Source organism: Manis javanica, chromosome 4 (genome assembly GCF_040802235.1).
Source record: "Manis javanica isolate MJ-LG chromosome 4, MJ_LKY, whole genome shotgun sequence".
Lineage (NCBI taxonomy): Eukaryota > Metazoa > Chordata > Mammalia > Pholidota > Manidae > Manis > Manis javanica.
The window spans coordinates 13,537,208-13,557,670 of record NC_133159.1 but is presented as its reverse complement, the minus strand read 5'-3'; the positions used below and the strand labels follow the sequence as shown (position 1 = coordinate 13,557,670).

The 20,463-nt window shown below is 52.4% G+C and overlaps 1 protein-coding gene across 3 annotated transcripts in view; it reads right to left on the bottom strand.

The window, feature by feature from the left end:
- The window catches only part of PAX7 (paired box 7), a 98,235-nt gene that overhangs the window by 46,702 nt on the left and 31,070 nt on the right, over positions 1 to 20,463 (bottom strand). The window lies entirely within an intron of this gene.

The following is a 20,463-nucleotide window of genomic DNA, read 5'->3' as shown; positions in this document are numbered from 1 at the left end:
ATAATTCAAACATTTAAAAAATGATTTAAATGACATTTGAACAATGACGCTATTGCATTTTGGGAAAACAGCGCAACAACTGGAAAGGAAGAAGGCAAGAAGGAAGGGAGGAAGAGAGCAAATGCATATACTCAGGGCTGGCAGTTGGGAAGCTTAGGTTCCAGACCTAGCTCTGCCCCTAAATGCCCCAAACTATGACCCTAGGAAGGCTACCTTCCCATCTTGGGCCTCAGCTTCCCCATTTATCACATGCAGGGTTTGGACTACTTTAGTTCCACACAAAGGCCTTTCCCGGGATGTTCCAGGATCTCTGAGTAACCTTTCAGCCTGGAAGAGGAGACCTAATTTGATGACCTTGGTTGTGGCCATGGCCCCATTCCTATAATCCCTTAACTTCCACCCTGGAGCCTGCAGGTGGGCAAAGGCCTTTGCTTTCTGTGCAGAGAGAGACCAGGAGTCTGGAGCCAGCTCATTCCCAGCTCCGGATGGGGCTATAAGGTCAGGAATCTGCTTCTGTCCCAGATTCAGGCCAGGGATGTTTGCAGGAAGGTCTTGATCAAGCTCCTTGGTAGTCAGGGCTGAAGACATCCTGAGGACTGAACTGGTTCCCCATCCCCATCAATCCTGTGCCTCTTACCATCTCTGATTCAGCAGAGGGGATGCCAGCAAGGAGTCCCCTAGCCAGGGCTCTGAAGCTACACCTTCAGCAGTCCCTGCAGGGCCAGTGGGGCTCATAGTGGGGGGGCCAGTGAGAAGAGAAACTAAGGGAGAGGGAGGAGAGGAAGCACAGATTACCTTCCTTCCCCCACATCCTGCTTTCTCCCTCTTTCTTCCTTTGCCTTCATTTCTCTTTCTTCCCACCTTTCCATCTCCACCTCTCCCTACCTTTCTATATCCATCTTTGGTATTCCTGGATGCCCTTCTGCTTTGTCATTCATTCATTCATCAGAGCCCTGATAGAGCATCTATATGTGCCATGTGTGGGCGAGTACTCTGTGCTCAGAGCATTCGGTGTGAGTCAAGTTGGAAGAACCTCAGAGATCATGTGCTCACACCCATACGGAGGGGAGAAACTGAATCACAGGGAGGCACCAGGAAGTGCCCAAAGTCCCTCAGGAAGTGTCCACACCTGTGCCCAGACCCTGCTGTCCTGTTCCCACCCGTTCTTACTCAATGGCTTCAAATGTCTGTTACATGAATAGGTCTAAGCCCCTCCCATAGGGGACAATCTCCCACACCTTCCCCTCCCCCCAAAACCACCTAATACAGCCTCTTAGATGTCAAGTGGAGGTGAAAGGAAAGGCATGTCAGGCCATGGGAAGAGCACATGCAAAGGCCTGGTGGGTCAAGGGCATGATAGGTAATGGTATCATAGGGCTGTATCCACTGCTGGGAGGTCATCCTGTCTTGGGCAATGCCCTCTGCCCCAGGTCCCTTCCCACCACCACACCTACTGGGCTATAGGGTGGTCATCCCTTTTTATTGGCCACTGCCAGGCTATCCATGATGATGCCACACAACAAGGGAATCAATGAAAAGTAAGACCTCCCTCCATCACGGCCTACCTCATCCCTCCAGGCAGACACCTGGGGTTTGATCCACCCACTCCTCTGCCCTTCCTGGCTGCCCAGCTCCCTTTCCTTGATAGGAAGCCATGGTGGGCACAGCTGGCATCCTGGGGTGTCTTCCCCAGCACATCTGGGGCTCAGAGCCAAATACAACTAATCCCAAGGGCTCACGTCCTGAAACTCACTGCATAACCTCAATATTCTGATGGTGACGAGGAGAGCAAGCTCTTGGGGCCTCAAGAGGAGGAAGCAGGGATTGGCAGGCAGGCAGGGCGGCCAGCCTGCAGATGGGGCATGGGGCACCAGGCTCTGCCCTCCACTGGGGACCCTCGAGCTCAGACAGAACCTGAGTGAGATGGGGATCACGGTTGCTGGTAGTGGAGCCTATGGCAGAGACTGTCCTCAGGGCTGTGGGCTCAGGCTAGGGCAAAGACACAGCTCTGTCCTGGGGAAAAACCCTAGTCTGATTAAACCTCAGTTCGGTTCTAAAGCAGTGCTGTCTAATAGAACTTTCTGTGATGATGGGAATGTTCTAGATCTGCATAGTTCAATATGGTATATCAGCTACATGTGGTACTGAGCACCTGATATGTGCCCATTGCAACTGAAGGACTGAATTGTTCATGTTATTTCATTTTAATTCAAACTTACACAGCCACACGTGGCTGGTGGCTGCCACACAGGACAGGAATAGCGCATATTAACACCGCTGGTCTCCCTTTTCAACAAGGAGAGGGCAGGCCTCAAGTCAGAGCTTTCTGCACACAGTAGTTTCTGGGTAGAATCTAACAAAAGTTTTTTGTGGTATTTTTTATGGTTCCCATCCATTTATAGGATGTGATACTCATCATACATTTATAAGAGCATTAGGTTCCTTGAAGTCAGTTTTTTAAGGTGCTTTTGTATGAAGTAAAATATTAAGGAAATAATAGGACAGGCTATTGGACTGCAACCAAAATCATGAATGCAGTTAACAAATAAAGTTCAGAGAGCTTTGGATATGGGATCTTGTCCATCTTTGGTGTCCACGTACGCCCCATACGTGTCCATCCATGCCCTTGCCCTCCAAATTATTCACAGCTTTCTAGACTCATCATGGAATTATATTTCCTCTTTGCCTCCCTCGTCTGTGCTTCCTGCTCAGATCTGGGAATTCTGTGGGCCCAGAGAGGTGCTCAGACCGAAGCCCAGACTGGGGCAGGCAGAGGCCTCTCTTGTTTGAAAAGATGTGGAATGATCCTGCAGGAGGTTGGCAGTTGCTATGACAATGCTCTGGATGCTGAGTGAGGAGCACACGGTTTTGTCCCACTAGCTGGGAGACCTGGAGTACAGTCTGTTTGTAACAGCAGGCCCCTGACAAAGATCTCCTGCCTCCCCACCCAGCCCAGACCAGAGGAAGAGATCCTTTTGGGTCTGTGCCACTCTGCCCTATGCCAACCTCATGAAAGGTCTGTGAAGCTATTGGCTCTTTCACAAATAGGGAAAACAAGGCTCAGAGAGCGTTAGTACGTTAATGGAGGCCACACAGCCAGCGAGCCCACGCTCATTCCTGGAGAAAGATGAGGAAGGAGTTTGGGGACCCTCTCAGGCAGCTCTGGTTTAGTCAAGAGCCCTGGTCTGGGCGGCCTGACGCCTGGTTCTGGGCTCTGTCTCTCCCCCACTTTGTGGCCTCAGACAAGTCAGTGACGAGTCAATGGCAAGATAATGATACATCCCTGCATGCCTCGCTGGGCCACTGTGAGAATGGAATGCAGTGAAGAGCATAGGAGCAATTTGGAACTTGCAAAGGGCACACGCAGGAAGATGACAAAGGCAATGGAAAAGGGAAGGGGGTGCAGGACCGGAGCAGCACGTGAGAGGGGACTCACACAGCTCCGTGATGCCACCATCACCCTCACTTTGGTTTCCCTAGTGATGTCCCCCTCCCCACCTGCTCTGGGAACCCCTCAGCCTCAGAGTCAACTTAACCAACAGGATTGAGTGGACTTGGCCCCAGAGAGGCCCTGCTGGCTGGGGCTGAGTCCTCCACATGCTGAAAGTTGGCTGTCTCCTGGTGAAGCCCGAGCAGCGTGAGGACGGGGACATGAGGGGACAGTGGACGTGCAAGCACGTTCATTAAACAAAAGCAGGATCTCGTGTGGGTGGTGGGGGAGCAGCTTCCTGGCCAGCAGGAGCTCCTGGCTTCCTGCTTCCAGGCAGCTGTGAGAATGGAAAGGTCCCAAGGTGGGTGAGACAGCGTTGGTGCTGGTCTGGAGACAGCCCCGAGAGAGAGGTAGGTGAGGGGGCCTATCTCTGGGCTCACGGATCCTGTCTCCGCGTAGGTTTGTGGGGAGCCCGATACAGAGCGAGAAAGAAACACAGCCTCATGCTGGGGCCGTCCCGGTCTTATGGGGGAGTAGCAGCCTCCGTCCTAGGAGGCTCCCGATCTGCTGGGCGAGGTACCCCTGTCCTGGGCATTTCCCAGTCCGATGGAGGGTACACTGCTTCCAGGTGAATTGAGGTCAGGACAGGAGTAAAACACAAAGACAGCTAAAGACTTGAAAGAGACAGAGGGCAGCCTGAGGACAGAATGACAGACAGGAGGGGTGACAGGAGCAATTTGGTTTGTCAAAGCTTCCAGGTGGGCAGGAATGAGCTCACTGGCCAACCCAGGCCAGGGTGATAGAGGAAGGTAGAAAATCGCTGGGGGGCTGCTCTCGCCATGGCTGACCCTGACCCAGCCCTGCCCCCTCCTCCCAAGCCCGCCAGCTCTCAGGGGCCGCCCACTTGGGGGGCCTCAGCCACCCCAGTGAGGCTCCGCCCCCAGGGGCCCTGCCCACAGGCTCACACTCACCCGCCACTCCGCGCCACTCCACGCAGTTCCCTGTCCCGCTCTCGGCCCCCTTAAATGATGCAGCCGGGCTGTCTCACACCTCCATGCCTTTGCACTTGAGCTTCCTCTGCTGGGAAGGCCTCACGCCCTCTCACGGGGCTCACTCCTCAGCCAGCAGAACCTGACTCAAGGGCGGCCTCCCTCAGCAAGGCTTCCTGGGCCCACGCAGGCTGGAGTCAGTGCCCATTCTCTGGGCTCTCAAAGCTCATCAGGGGACACCCAACTTCCCTGTTTCTGAATCTCTCGGTCCCATTGGACCAGGAGATCCTGAATGCAGCAGAGACTGTGCCTGGCACACAGCAGATGCCCAGTCAAGAATTCTTAGATGAAAAGAGCTTGGCAAAACACTTCTGAAGTTCCTTTTGAGCTCTCACACGCTGAAATGATCATCGCCCTATACTGATGCACACACAGCACTCTCCAGTCTCCAAGCCCACCCATTGTTCCAGCAGCGTCTCTCCCGATAACCCTGGGGGGTCAAGCAGGCAGTCTGCCCCCTTTTACAAATGTTTAGTGCAGTCCTGGGGCAGTAAGTCTGGAGAGAAAACCCAGGACTTAGGACTTCCAGCCCAGTGAGGGGCAACTTTGCTATGTGAAGTCCAGGGTGTTGGAGAATTACAGTTCTGATCATGAAAACGAAGGTGGCTTATTCTCCAGCCCCACCGCCAAACTTTCCCCACTCTCCCTTTGATAGGGGAAGAGCCTTGCAATGAGATGGTCACAATTTCTGGACCTACTGACCTCTGAGCAGGCAGGAAGGAGCTGACTCATCTCCAAATCCTGTCCTCCTAGATCTGGGGAAGCTAACAGATGTGTGAGGTCCTTCTCTCAGCTCTTCCGACTCAGAGACACCTCCACCCCTGTTCTGAGCTACCCCCCCCCTGCTGCCTCCCAACCCAGCCTTTATTACAGTTTAACATAGGCCCAGCTCTGAGCTGCGGCAGAGAAACGAATCACATAATAGTTGATATGCGTTTTAATCACGTAATTCGGGCAGAGCAGAGAGCTGGTGAGTATGGGCCAGGCGTCTCTGAATACCAAACAGGCTTGGGCGCAGGTCTCAGAAAATGGAAAAGTCATTTACAGCTCAGCTGGGGGCCCAGGGAGCCGGGCCAAGGCGGGAGTCCTCCCAGCCCCTCAAAGCGAACTGCTCAGCTGTAACCAGTGAGTGGTGCGTGAGGCTCTGTGGTAATGTCTGCAGGAGTTGGCTGCACAAAAGGGCTGGGAATGGGGGATCGAACAGGGAGGCGGGGCTCACTCCCCAAGTTAAACCTTCCTGAAAGTGACCCCTTCTGTCCACTTCCTCTGCCCGGACTTGTCTTGGATGCACCACCCATGTGCCCAGACCTCAGACCTGGCACCGGTCCTTAGTACCCGTCTCTCCCTTCAACCAGCCCAGCACCGAAGTGGGGAGATTCAGAATCCCTGTGAGCTCTGAAGCCCCACACCATTCTGCTGGCATTTCTCCCTGGGCTCTAGCAACTGTAGGCCTCTGCATGGACTATACCTTCTGCCTGGAGCCCCTCCTGTGTCCCTCTTGGCCTCCAGTTTCATCTGGTCAGGCCAATGTGCAGAGTAGGGCATTTAAGAGCACAGACTCCTGATGCAGTTTGCCCCAGTTCTGTGGATTTCATACACGTAAGATAGGTATAATATTAGACTCCCCACCCACTTCCCTTGCTTTGCACTTTTCCACCGCACATATCACCATCAGATATACTAAATATTTTATTGTCTGCCCCTCAACGTCCTGGCCATCCCTAGAGCTCCACGAGGGTGGGTGTTCTCATCCTTTCTGTTCACAGCACAATTGCCAGTGCTTGGCACAAAGTGGACACCCGAGTATTTGTTGAATGAATGAGTATATTAAGATACATGAAGAAGTGCTCAGTAAATGTGAGCTTCCATTATCCTCAACCTTTCTGGCCCCGCCTGGGATCACCTCTCCCATCCAAGAAGCCTTCTCTGAGGCACCTTCTTCCATCTGGGCCTGAGGTCCCCGCCTCTGTGTCCTTACTGCTGAGACTCAGCAAAACTGTCTACTGCTCTTTGGAGGCCTCCCTGGGGGTCAGGAGGTCCTGCTGAGATGGGATCCAAATAAGTTCTGTCTGACCCTAAATCTGTGCTATTGCTCAGCGACCAAGATGAGTATGAGTCAACGGGCCCAGCTTTACCCTCCCAACTCAGGGCAGAGTGTCATTAGAAAGCCAAGGTGGGACTCACTTCAGTCCCAACCTAAACTGGACAAAACTTCTTCTCCAGGAAGTCCTGTTCTAACCCCACCAGGCTGCCTTTCTTCTTTTTTTCTTTAAACTCTGAACCAAAGGTATAGGTAATTTGCATTGCAAAACACGGGGCCCATGTGGTAAGATCTCTGATGTGGCTTCTCAGCAATAGCACAGTACTGTTCTCCGGCACTAGAGGGCACTCTTTATACATTCCTGCCAGAAAGGGGCATATCTAGGAAGAAGGAAGTAGTACTGCTTGCAATGGTACTGTATAGTTGCATTTCCAGAATTCAGAGCTGTGTTTTCTCATGACGGATCCAGAGCTCTTTCTGCACTGAATCATGGACAAGCACAGGTCACATGTGGATGAGGAGAGAGGGTCTGTAGAGGGCCGGAACTGTCTAGATGCAGAGAGCTCAAAACTAACGTTCCCCTGCCTTAAGGCAAGTCCTGAAGGGCCAAGCTGTCACGAGGGCCCTTCCAACTAGGGCTCTCTAACCTGCTGGTGTAACATGCAGCAAATGTGAAGTTCTGCAAGGGGACATCAGCTATGGATTAGGGGTGGGGAGAAGGTAGGACATTTCATGCAGGTGCCTTGAAGACAGTAGTAAGCCCACTGTAGGAGGAACTCAGCTCACCCTCCCCCTTTATACAATGCCTGTAACTTTAAGACAGTCTGGAAAATAATCACCAGTGTTCCCTTTACTTCTTCATGGGGCTGTTCAGTCATTTACCCACCAAACTCATTTAATGACAGAAAGAACAATGCTTGGTGCCAGGCAGACAGCAGAGCTCACTATGTCAGCTCCTTAAAGGGTACTTGCTACCCGGGTTCTGCCTGTTGGCCCAGGCAGCCACTGAGGCACTGACTGGGTTGGGGATGTGGAGGGTAGCATGGGGTCTTGAAAGACCTGGGTTTGAATTCTGGTTCTGCCTTCCATGAGCTATATATGCTAGATGTGTGTTTAACTCCTGAGCCTCATTGCCTTCATTTCTAAAATAGGGACAGTGCTGGGAGCCCAAGGGGAAGGGAAGAGAAGAAAACTGGAGGCTGACCTCTGGGAGGGCTACTGGGTACCTGACTGAGCAGCCAGCTATGATGCCCAGACCCAGGTGCACCTCTCACGCAGACAGAAGCCTGGCAGGTAGGGAGCTGGCACTCTGGGCTCAGTCCATGACCTGCTGTATGACCTTGAACATGTTGCTTGTCCTCTTGAAATCTGCATTTCTACTTCTACCCACTGGCAATATGAACTGCCATCTGCCTATTCTGTAGGATGGGGTGTGGCTACACAAATGGAAGCCTCGAGAAACACTAAGGGGTGTCTCTGATACACTTACCACAGTCTACTCCCTATCCTAACTCAAGAAAGTTACTTCACTCCTCTGAGCTACAATTTCATCTGTAAAATGAGAAAAAGAACAGCACCAACCTTATGGAGTCATCATGTAAAGATTGAGTGAATTATTACAAGGCGAGGGCTTATAAACAGTGCCAGGTATAGAGTAAGTGCTCCGTATACGTTAGCTATTATTATTATTGCTGTTATTATTATTGGTGCCTGCATACAATGAGAACTTAACTTGCTTCTATACCCCCAGAGACAAGCACATTTTCCTGGCACAAAATGCAAAGGCAAGAAATGAATGCATGCATGTGTGAATGAATGAATGAACAAATGATTGAATGAATGAATACCCCTTTCTCATCCCTTCCTTATTCTCCTATGGTAGGGAGGGTTGCACAAACACAGCCATGCCCACAGACCCCCACCTACCATCCTCTCCCCAGGGGAAGCCATCCCAGATGTAGATGGTGCCCACAGACGGGGCAGGTCTCAGGTAAGTGACACAGCTGGGACACATGTCCTGGCAGGCACTAAGAGGCCAAAGAGGGACACAGGCCCTCAAGAAGCTAGGCCAGGGGAGGCCTGGGGTGAGGACTGAAACCCAGTGAAGAGGAAATAGCAGCAGCTGGGGTCCCTGAGGCCAGATGAAGCTGCCCTGGTGGTGGTAAGGAAAAGGACAGCCGGGGCAGCCGGACCACCCGTCAGCACCCCACAAAGCCTCAGTGAAAGGACCATATGCCCGAGAAGCCAAGCCTGCCCCGACCCTCCTTCTCTTCCTCCCTTACCCCTCCTCAGGGCTGGAGCCCTGGGAGGCACAGGGGCTGTAGCCAGTCGGAAAGTCATCAAAGGAGGCGGAGATGGAAAATGGCTTCAGGACCCCTGGCCCCTGCTTCCCTCATCCACTGAACCTCTACCTCCAGGCTCAGTCCTGAGGAAGGGCTTCAATCTGGGGCTCACTGTATCCTGACGACTGGGCTCTGTGATCCCAGAAGGTCTCCTACGGCGGGACTGGGCATCCAGGCCACAGGAGAAAAGACAAAAGTAGCCGCTGATGTGTTTTGAGCTTACTACGTGCCTTCACTGCACCACTATACTCTAAGGGGAGAGTGTTATCATTTGCCCCATTTTACAGATGAGGAAACTGAGGCTCAAAGGGGTTAACGAACTCAATGGCAGAGGGACAGTTAAACCTAGGCAGCTGGCCCCAGAGGCAGGCTCTTAACCATCAAGGGGACACTTGTGAGCCTGACATTCAAGGTCATCCTGCGCTGGCTCAAATGTGCCTTGCCCTGCAGGCCACTTCCAGGCCTTTGACCTTTGCCACAGCCTGGATGATTCTCCAAACTACTTCCTATTTCCCCCATCCTTAAACCTGCATGCGGAGTCCACGAGATACGAAGCTCTCCGTGACTGCCACACCCTGAGAGCTCGCCTTGAACCCCTGTGGCATCTGCCGCCCTCTCAGCACTTGGCATCAGCTGCTGCTGGGGACTGACATCTAACTTCTGATGTACATGTTCTGTTTACCAAATACACCTTATTATCCAGTTTGAAAAAGGTTTATTTGAATTCCTGGAGTGTGGGAACTGGACCCCACCCCTAGGGTAGAAATTGTGCTTTCAACAGTCAGACTGGGAGTTTCTTGAGGATCGAAACTATATTTCTCTATTATAACTGGGCATGACCCTGCCCCGGGTAACAGTTCTGTGGTACCCATCATTTTAGAATGTTCTTAGTGATGGTCTCTAATAGGTATCCACCGGTTTAACAAAAAAACTATGGACTTTGTCAAGACCACAGTAAGAACTGAATCGAGTTTCCCCAAAATTATGGATTCTCTCTCAGGATTCTGTGCTGATTTCTTTTCCTTCAGGAGTCATTTCTATCCATCCAATTGCTATCTATCCCCACCCCCATCTTTCTTTAAATAGGTCTCCCAGAAAACTCCAAAACCTAACATTATGCTGCATATCAAGGTGCACAGAGACGCACGTGCCCCCACAGGTATTTACTAGGCACCTACCAGGCACCCCCAGATCCACACTGATAAAAGCTACAGCATTTAGTGTCTGCCACAGCAGAAACAAGCAGGCATCTCAGATTCTTGCCCCTTTTAAAGAGAACCACTGCCTCAGAGGTGGGCAGTGCTGCGGCTCGTGTCCCAGGGCAGGGATGGGAAAGCCAAGTTGGATCCTTGGAAAAGCAAGCAAGAACTTCCCTGCCAGCAGGTGAATTGCTTTAATGGAGGCCAGCCTCCCTCCTCAGGAACAAAGAGCTTTGCCTGGGAAACAGACCCAACAGATAGACTTCCCCTCTGCAGATGAACACCAAAGCCATCAGCTTGAGTTACTTCTCCACCTATTGCTACCTCCAGCAATTCTACATTAAAATGCAAATAGTCACCACAGAATTGTCCCTAAACTGGCTCAGGCCCCCAGCGCCCTGGCCAGATGAAGGGACTATTACCTTGTCCAGAGGAAGGTCCCTGGGGAGCTTATGGATGGTTGGAAACCTGGATTGGAAGCCTGACATTGCCTCCAACTTGCTGTGTGACCTTTGACAAGTCTAAACCCCTCTCTGAGCCCATTTCCACCATTCCTAAAGCCCAGAGATCCTCCTGGAACTTTAAGAATAACCCTGAGAAGCGAGCATCGGCTGTATCTGATTTACTCATTACTTTACACTCCAGAGCCCAGTACAGTTCCTGGCACACGGTAGGGCTTTCAATAAAAGCCTATTTTTCGATGAAAGAATGATGGATCGATGGGGATAGCAAGGAGCTCCAGGAGGGACTGGGATTCTAAGTTAGGAATACAGTGTAGGCTACAGGACAGCCCGAGATCATCTGATTCCTCTGGGGGTAGGGAAGGAGGGATTTCCTGACCTTCATGTTGTGCCTGGGGCCAGCCCTGCTATCCAGTAGGCCACAGGCCCCTCTTCCTCTCCTAGGGGAAAAGGATGGGGAAGGCTGCTCCTCCCCTCCCCTGGCCGGTCCTGGGCCCCTGGTGTCTCAGGCTGGCTGCTGGGCAGCCAGAGGCCTTTCACGGTGCATTCTCCCGCTGCCCTGTCCCACCCTCTCCCCCCAGCAACCCCGTCCTGTGGTGCTCCCATCAATCTATGGCAGCCCAGCCTCTCCAGCTGGCCTGGCTGGGCTGTTCCCAGGCAGAGCAGGTCCATAGTGGAAGGTGGTGGAAAAATGTGGACAAATTTCTGATTTGCAACACTCTGGGAAAGAGTTTATTGCCATTGTTTGAGGACGAATGTATAAAGAAAGCAAGGCGAAGATTGCAGGGGGAGGCTGATGAAAGGCAGAAAACGAGAAATTTTATGGCCATAAGGAGCGTACTCTAATGGTGATTTTTGAGGCACTGGACCATGGTAGTTACTTAGCCAAATGATCGCTGTGAAGCTGGGCAAGGCGGCTTATTTCTTAATTACTGTTACGTATTATGTCAGGCGGACGCCCCAGTCCTGGACAACTTGGTCCTGAAGCAGACATGGGCTACAAGCCAGGTTCCGGTGCTGGGATGCTGTGGGCTGATGGCAGAGACGTCACCTGTACCCATCTAGGGCAGGGGGCCCCCAGGATCTACTGCCCTTTCTCCCCTGCCCAGACTCCTGTCCCCACATATTAATTCATCCACTCAACAAATAGGTGTTGAACACATGTAGGTTCTGAGCTAGCTATGGATGATACAGCAGAGAATGAAAAGGACATGATGTGATGATACAGCAGAGAATGAAAAGGACGTGATGTCTGGCTTCAAAAGATGTGTGCAAAAGCAGCTGCAAAATATATTTGTATAGATATATGTATATATTTACAAAAGGCTCATTTGCGGCTCTCTCACTCTGAGACTGTGCAAAATAACTCAGAGGACAGGACAGAAAGAAGATGCCGGGAGGACAGGTCATTTAGAGAATGGGGGGTGAGAAGAAGGATGGCTGCGACACGCTGTGTCGGCTGGACCAGGTACACGGTGTCCTCGAGCTTATTTCTTCTTCTCTGTAAAAAAAAGGGGTGGTACTAAGTGGTCCCCTTTTGCACCTGACATCTTATGGGTCTGTGATTCTAAGACGCTGTGATTCTCCTGCTCTTGGAGTTGGCGGGGCTGATTTTTCAAAGGTGATCAGGCCTTGTCCTGTATTACACTTTCATCTTAACGCTTCACTGCTGTCACGTAATCAGTAATAGAAGGAAAAGCAGGGTCCAGTTTATTGAGGGTCCCTTATGTGCCAGGAACTCAACATGCGTTACGTCCCCCCATGGAATGCTCACAAGCATCTCAGGGGCCAGTGCTCCTTGGTAAACACTCAGAAAGGTGGGGAGACTTGCTCAGATGCTGGGTGGTAAAGCCTCCATTCAAACCCAGGTGGGTCCCACACTCGTGCCTACAGATGCATTCTAAGTTAAGTCAAGACACCTCCACAGCATCTTCTAAACCGGGGGTTCTCAAGCATTAGGGCACCAGAATCCCTTGGAAGGCTTGTGGAAGCACAGAGTGCTGGGCGCTGTGTAGGCCTTTCTGATTCAGGAGATGGGCCAAGAAGGGGCATTTCCACCAAGTTTCCAGATGATGCGGACACTGCGGCAGGATGCCGCACTTGGCGAACCAGTGTTCTGCAGAAATTCAGAGAAAATGAGCAACAGCAAAAAACAAAAAAGCATATGCTGCTCTATGGGAAGGGAAAGCCGTCCAACTCTTCCTCCCTATTATCAGATGGAAAGAGAGGGACTGAAGGAAGATGCCAAGCCTTCAGCCCCGCGTGTCTCCAAAACCCTGGATCTCCTTCACACTGGGGTGTGGGAGGGGAGACGCTCAGCCCGAGCCTGGCCCAGCCAGGGGAAGTGCGTATGCGAACTTCCTTCTCTGTGGTCCCTGCTCCTGCGGCGTGCCAGCGTGGCTGGGCCATCAGATTCTTGACAAACCACAGTCTGGGATGCCTGGAGTCCTAACCAGGGCCCAGCTGCCCACCCTTCTCTCCACCCTGGCTCCTATGTTAAGTCCTCTTTCCTTCTCCCACCATCTTCCCTTGGTGGTCAGCAAACAGATTGTGTCACTGGTATTCACAAGTGGGAAGAGCTGTTACAGTATCAGGGGAGTGGCCTTTAAAATGCTGAACTCAGGGACCATGCCCTACTTCTGTCTTGCAGCTTGCATTATTTGGAGGGGCAAGGTTTCCACTCCAGGGGGACAAACATTTTAATGTGTTTGGTTTGCTTTATTCCTAATGCCCAGAAGAGGGCTTGACCCATGGAAAAGCTCAGCATACATTTGTTGAATGAATGAGTGAATGCATGTGTGCATGAATGAATTACCTCTTTCTATGTGCCCGGATCTGTGCAATTACTTGCAATGTTCCAACAGATGCCTATGACAATGTGCTCTTCCAGCCAACGTGACCATTGATGAGTATGCTAGGATCATCTTGCACTCATCTCATGAGGAATGGATTTATGCAGTGCCAGACACTGGGCGCCACGCTGAAAGCCCCAGCTAGCAGCGGACCAGTCAGTTCCAAGAGGTCTGGAAGATGGACACTTGGTAAGACCTACCCACAGGTACTCCACTGAATTCCCCCATCTGCATCCAGATGTTTGGTCCACTCAGAGGTGGCCCAAATGCAGATGTGGTATTCTAATGATCTTAACGATGGCTGCCAAACAGCCTCCACTGCCCGTGGGATCCCTCAGCCCCACTGCATTGTGATCACCTCACTGCAGAGAGGCAAGGCATCTTGGGAAATGGGTGGCTGGAGGGAGCCAGTTTTTAAAGGAGTGAAAATCCAATTTGATCTTGGTGCTTACGCCTTTTCTAGTTGGATGTATTTTTGATTAAAAAAAATTCTTTTTTGATCAATAAAAATAAAATCTGTTACTCACGGACAGCCTGGGGCAATTATTGCTCTGGGCCCAGTTTGCTGAATCTTGATAGAATAAATAATGTTATTTTCCCCAAATGTGGCCAGCCATGGGTTACTTCTATTAAACTAGTGGGGAGGGGGTGGAATCTGAAAACATATGGGGCAAAGTCATGCTTTGAGATGGGGAGGGGTTGGGTTTCCAAGTTCTAGAAAACAAGTGCTCCTCTCCATGGAGAAAAAGCAGTGATAACGGGCATCTGTGATCTGTGGGCATCTGGCTCCAGGTACTGTGCTTGGCATGCCTAACTGGTATTATCCTCCAACACTCAGGCCGGGCAGGCATGAGCATTAAAGCATAAAGCTGTTGTAAGGATAAGACTCAGCGAAGAGGGGCAATGACTTACCCAAGGTCACACAGTTGTATGTGGCTGTGCCAGAACTTGACCCCAGGTCCCTCAGAAACCTGAACCTATGTACAGACCCCTCTGCTCTTTTATCTACCTTTCACTTCACTCAGTAGAACCCACCTGCCAATGCTTCTTTTTCAAGGGCATTCTTTTGCCCTTTTCCCTTCTCCCTCTAGTGCCATTCTGAGCTTTTTCCAAATAGCCTGATAGGGGCTGCTGGCAAGACCAGCACTCTCCAGCCTGCGGCTGCCTTTCCTGAGCAGGGATGCAGCGTTTGAGATACGGATGGCACGGCTGGCTGCCATGGGAAAGCTCTGGGTCCTGTGCTTTGTGAAGTAAGTGTGGAAGCTACTTATTAGCTACCGTTAGCCGTGGTCCTGCTTGTGTATGTGCATGTGTGTGAACATCTATTACAGTCCCAAGGACTTTTACTGTCTGTTATATTTCTGCACGAAAGAAAAAGTTGATCTGTCCTGCAAGAGGTTGGGGAGGGGACGGCTTGGGGGCCTCAGAGGCTGGGAGCTGAGCTAGATGTATAATGCCAGGAGCTAGAAGACCTGGGGGCTAGATTCAGGAGGTCTAGGGTGAAAGAGGGGCGATGGGGAGAGGAGATTCTGAAAGTGAGGGAATGATCAAGGGAGTCTGGAGATGAGGAGGGTGCTGGTGTTGGAGGTGCAGAAGCTGGCAACCGCCGTGGATGAGGTAGGCAGATATAAGCAAATACTGAGCACCTAGTGTGTGCTGAGCTCTGCTCATACATCCCCCCACTGCATCCTGACAATTACACCAGTAAGAATGTTATCATTTCCATTTTAAAACGAAGAAACAGAGGCTCGTGTTAAGCCACCAACTCCAAGATGTAAGGCAGAGCTGAGATTCAGGATTCGAATCCAAGGCAGCTGAGCCTTCCAAGACGCTGGAAGGAGAAATGCCCCCACCCCCCTGCAAGCCCAGCGCTGCACACCTCCTCCCACTGGGCCTGCCGCCCCCAGCCCCAGCCTCCGGCTTTCCTCCCTCCCAGACGTGGCCGCCCGCCCTCTAATTAGATTCCCCTGGAAATAAGAGCGCATTGTATAGTTCTGCTAAAGGCAAACTGATTTTACAATTTCTTTTCTTTCCTCCTCTTTAATAGCTCGCAATGTCTCAAGGAGGTTTTACTTATGGTCTGCACACTGGAAAATTATTCTGTCTCTCATGCACTCATTTTTCTCTTGAGGAAAATTGAAAACTGGATTTCTCCTCCATCACTGGCCCCCTCTCTTTGCCTATCTTGTGCCTGGAATATTCTAGTCCTTGGCCCTTCTCTACCTCGAAAGCAAGGCCCCCTGCCTTCCTGCCCCACAGCTCGGAAAGGCTGGCAGCCCCAGCTGATCTTGGGAACAGTGAGGAGCCTTTCAAAAGTTGAGAAAGCAGGCAGGAGGGAGGGGGGAGGCATGCGGTGGGGGAGCAAGGCGGTTTGCTCCACTCGGAGATGCATTTGCCTCCAGAGAACTGGACTGGCTCCAGCACTTTTGAGGTAGGAGTTGGGTGAGGGTGGAGCCTTTATTGGTCCCATCGGGTTCCCGTTAAGTGTCAGGGAGTAAATCATAAACAAATGGGTCCTATTTCCATTTCTGAAGGCGTCTCCAGCCCTGCCTTGGCCTCCGCATTTCAGGGCACATCCCCCTAAGTGGTGCCTGATGGGACCAGGAGCCAGGTGGACGGTGTGGCACAGCGCGGGCTGTGGTCTGCACAGCCTGCAGCCCCTGCTGGCCGGCACTCTCCAGGCCCTGGGCCACTGGACGGACAGACAGACGGATGCCCTGGGGGACTGCGGATCTGGGCTGCAAGTCGCAGGTTTCATGAATTAGGGTTTGAGAGCTCCCCAGGGGGAAGCAAGAGGGTGGAGGAGGTGCTTGGCTGGGAACAAGGGCCCGGGCTGGCGTGCCCACAGCCACGGGCTGAGCGGGTGGGGAGGCGCGCAGCAGGTCCCCGGGCCTGGGCTCTCAGGACAGGTGGGAGAACATGTCTTTGGTACCCTGAGCAGGGCAGCCAAAGGTTCCCCCCATCCTGGCTCCATTTTCCCATTTCTCCTGCTTCCCAGCTCCTACTGCCCCTGCTCCTCTGATGAGGGTTGCAAGTGGGAGAAAAACTCAGCCACACGGGGACAAACAACTTTTAGCCAGGTGCCAAAGTCTGGGCACTTACTAATTTCATTTCATCCTGGTAACAGCACCACCACTTTTTAGACAAGGACCCTGGAATGCAGAGAGACCCTAACAGTGGTCACTACCACTCAAAGGCGCTCTTCCTTTGTCCCGGGCACTGCTTTTTGTGGACTAGCTCATTTACCCCTTGCAACGTGTCACAAGTGCCATCATCCCATTTACAGATTAAGGAACCAAGGCTCAGAGAGGCAGAGTGTGGGGTTGATCTCAGGCCTGGTGCAGGCACCACCAGCCTCCCTGTTGAGGATGGCTTCTCAGGACGGGCTTCGTCTCTAAGATCTGAGACCTCCTTTTTATCAGGAAAGCCCGTTGGCTCAAGCTAGTGGCAACCTGAGAGAGAATTTAGTCCCGATTCATTGTCCTACAGATGAGAAAACTGAGCCCGGAGAAGTGATGTGACTGGCCGGAGGTCACCCAGCAGGTCAGTGGGCGGGCAGGTACTGGTTTAGTCCCAGAGACCTGCAGGTGCTCTGGGTATGTCAGCAGAGGAGGGAGGCGGAGCTGGCAGCAGCCTCCCCAGACAGGGATTGGCTGAGGGTACTGTCACTAACACCATTTTAGAGAAGTCTTGGGCTGACTGGGGAAGCAGGCTCTGGAGCTCTGAAGATGCCCTAGATCCCTCCTGGGCCTCTCGTGCCAGCCCCAGAGCAGCTGCTGCCCCCAGTCTGAAGGTGCTCTGGAGCTGGGAGGAGGGGAAAGGAGGAGGCAGGGTGAGGCCAAGTGCCAGGAGCGGAGCCGTGTCCAACCAGGCTGGGGACCCGGAAGCATCGTGCCTTTGTTCCCAGCTTGGGACTACAGGCTGCCTGTAAGGTATTGCTTTGGAGACCCAGATCTGTGGGTTGGAATCCTGGGTGGCCTCTGGCTGGTTATTTAGCCTTCCTGAGCCCCAGCATCTGGGAGACAGGTGGCTGCTCGGGCAAAGCAAGGGTCTGGGGAAGGGGAGGCAAAGGAGAGACCCCTGTCCCTTAGTCCCCAACCCGTCCAAGGGCCCCCAAGGAAAACCGACACAACCGCTTGCCACATCCTCGTAGGCCCTGACTTGTTGCAGGAAGAAACTTGAGGAAGACGGGCCTGGCCTGGGAAAGGTGTCAGCGAAGGCTGAGTCACTGTTTGCCGAAGGTTACCTAAGATGTGTCCAAACAAGAACCAGCCAGAGTCCTTCTCCAGGGCCTCCAGACACACCTACCTGCCCCAAACCAGGACAAAGGCAACCCTCCTCCTGGGGGAAGACCTGCCAATCCAGGAATCATCCAGGTCCAGAAAAAAGTTCATGGAAATGCATGGCATTTCCATGCAAATACTTGGCAAATACTTGGCACTGAGCAGGCCACTCCATGAATGGAAGCCATTATTATTTTAACAAGCATTTAATGAGCACCTACTAGGTACCAGGTGCTGTCTCCTGGTCTCCCTTCCAATCTGCCTACAGCTCTGTGAGAGAGCTGGGGTGGGGGGAGGTCCAGGTTTTGCAGGGGAGGACTTGGAAGCTGGGTGGGTGAGGCTCAGGCATCCCTGTGGCTGGAACACAGCTGACTCTGGACCAGGGGTTCTAACCTAAACTGTTCATTGGAATCACCAGGGGAGCTTTAAAAACTACTGCCCCTGCCACCCTTCCCCATTCTGAGGTACTGGGCTAGGGTACAACTTGGGCACTGGATGTAAATCTCATGGGCAGCCAGGGCTAAGACCCACTGCTCTAGGACTCTGGGTTTTGCTCCAAATTTTCCATGTTCAAGGCATGCTCTATGCTCCCACTGCAGCATGGCTCAGATACACGTGTGGGGAGAAGGGGTCAAGATTTCAGAGTTGGGGAGCACTGGGAACTGGGGAAGGGGCATGTGTCCCACTGGCCTTGGCTCGGGGAAGAGCTGAGCAAAGATTGGACCCTCCCCAACCCTTGGTGCTAGCTGGGCCACCTCCGGGCTGGGGGCTCAGACAAATCTGACAGGTGGGCAGGGGTTCTGGAACAGGGCTGGGGGGGTCATTTACACCACCCCCCTGCCCCCACCACATTCTAGGAGCAAATCTACCCTCTTCCCAACTCTCACCCTCCTCCTCACCCCAGGATATAGGATTTGTAGAGACTAATAGGTGGGCATTTCTTTAAACCTAGTCTCAGTCCCTCTAACTGCATCCTCAGAATCCATCTGCTGGTGTTTGTCCTCCTTCTCTGCTCCCTTGTCATGTGAGGATCTCACCTCTTGGAAAAACATCTCCCTATATGGGGCCACTGCAAAGTCAGGGGTATGTGCAGACCAAAGCATCCTTTCTTCCCCCTGCAGTCCTGGAAGGATGTAGGTGAAACCTGGCCCCAGGGCAAGCTTCTCCCCACCCCTTCCCTTTCTGTAGGATTTTACTTGCCTAAGAACTTCAGAGTGGGTATTATTATTTTCCCCCATTTTGCAGATGGGGAACACGCATACAGTGGTAAAGCAGCTTGCCCCCAGCTCACATAGCTGGCTGTGGTAAGGCCAGAACTTGAACCGGGCTCCTCAACTCACCTGCTGAGCCAGCAGCAAGAAGCTGAGGTCTTGTCATCTTTAGATCTGCAGCAGGAGGGAATAAAGTCAGACCCAAGGAAGAACTGCCCAATGTTAACAGTCCTAAGTCCTAGAACCAGCTGCTATGGGGAAGCTGTAGAATATCTCAGGGGGCTTTCTTGATGACCCCAAAGAACCCCTAGCCTCTAAGCCTACCACTGGAGCCAAGCTCCCAGATACCCCCACCACCAAACAGTCTGGGTTTTTCCCCAGGTGAGCTGGAGGGGAAATTCAATACTGTTTCCTTTTCTCTGTATGTGCCAAAAGCTTGTTTGCTCTGAGAGGCCCGTGAGGCCTTGGCTTCCCCGGTTTCAAATTGACTTTCAAAGCCTGTCTTCGGGTGGAACACTGCCACGCACCACCTGGGTGAAGGGCTGAACCCCAAGGACCCTGCCAGGGAATGAATGGGGAGGTGTCTGGGCTCCGCACTTGGTCGGGTGCCTCCCACAGTCTCTGGGCCCCGCCAACCCCACCCTGAAGCCTGTCCCACAGTCACTGGCTGGCATGGAATTTGCTCAGATTAGAGCTGAGATGGGCAACGGAGGCTGCAGGCCCCCTGAGAGCCCTGAGGACACTGCTGGGCAGTTATTAGAAGGTGGCACTTTGCAGGTATGGTCACCTGCACCTTCAGCTCTTCTGGGGTCAGTCTGTCACTCCCAGCCAGCATCCTCTCTGGAGAGCCCATGAGGTCCATCCCCACAGGCAGAGCATGCAGGGTCTCCCCTAGACCACAACCAGACCATTGTGTGTAGGGGGGAGGATGGGCTCGAGGTTTGGGGTTGCAGAACTGGGCTTTTTCCAAATTAAATGATTGTTTTGAAACAGGATGAGCTGAATTGGCACAGTCTCTGGGGAAAGGAGGTACAAATGAACCGCCCCTTTTCTTTCTTTCTTTCTTCTATAGGCAACTCCACCACTTCTGCAGCTGAAACACCACCCGAACCTGCTCTTGCCCATGTCTGTGTAGCTCCAGGCCCAAGACAGCTGTTCCTCTGTCTTCTACATTGGCCAGAGACCTGTGAAGGACATACGCCACTATGGCTTCAAGCTGGGCCAATCTCAACCCCTCTCAACCTGCCCAGGGTAATGGAGCACATGCAGTGACCAGGCTCTCTGCTAAGCTGCCCACAAGCAGAACATCATCTAAGCTGCTCAAACCACTCTGTAATGGAACCACAGGTTGAACGTGAGGAAACTGAGGCCTAGAGACATGAGGCAGTTTTCCCAGGAACACAGCAGAGCACGACTGAAATCCGCATCTCCCTGACTCTGGAGTCTTGGAGCTTAGCTGCCGCCCTATACTGCCAGAGAGAGGAGGCAGTTTTCTCAAGAACACACAGCAGAGCAGGACTGGAATCTGGGAGTTTAGCTGTGGCCCTATGCTGCCATGGTAGAAGCACTGGGCACCAAGGGGCCGTGTCTCCAGC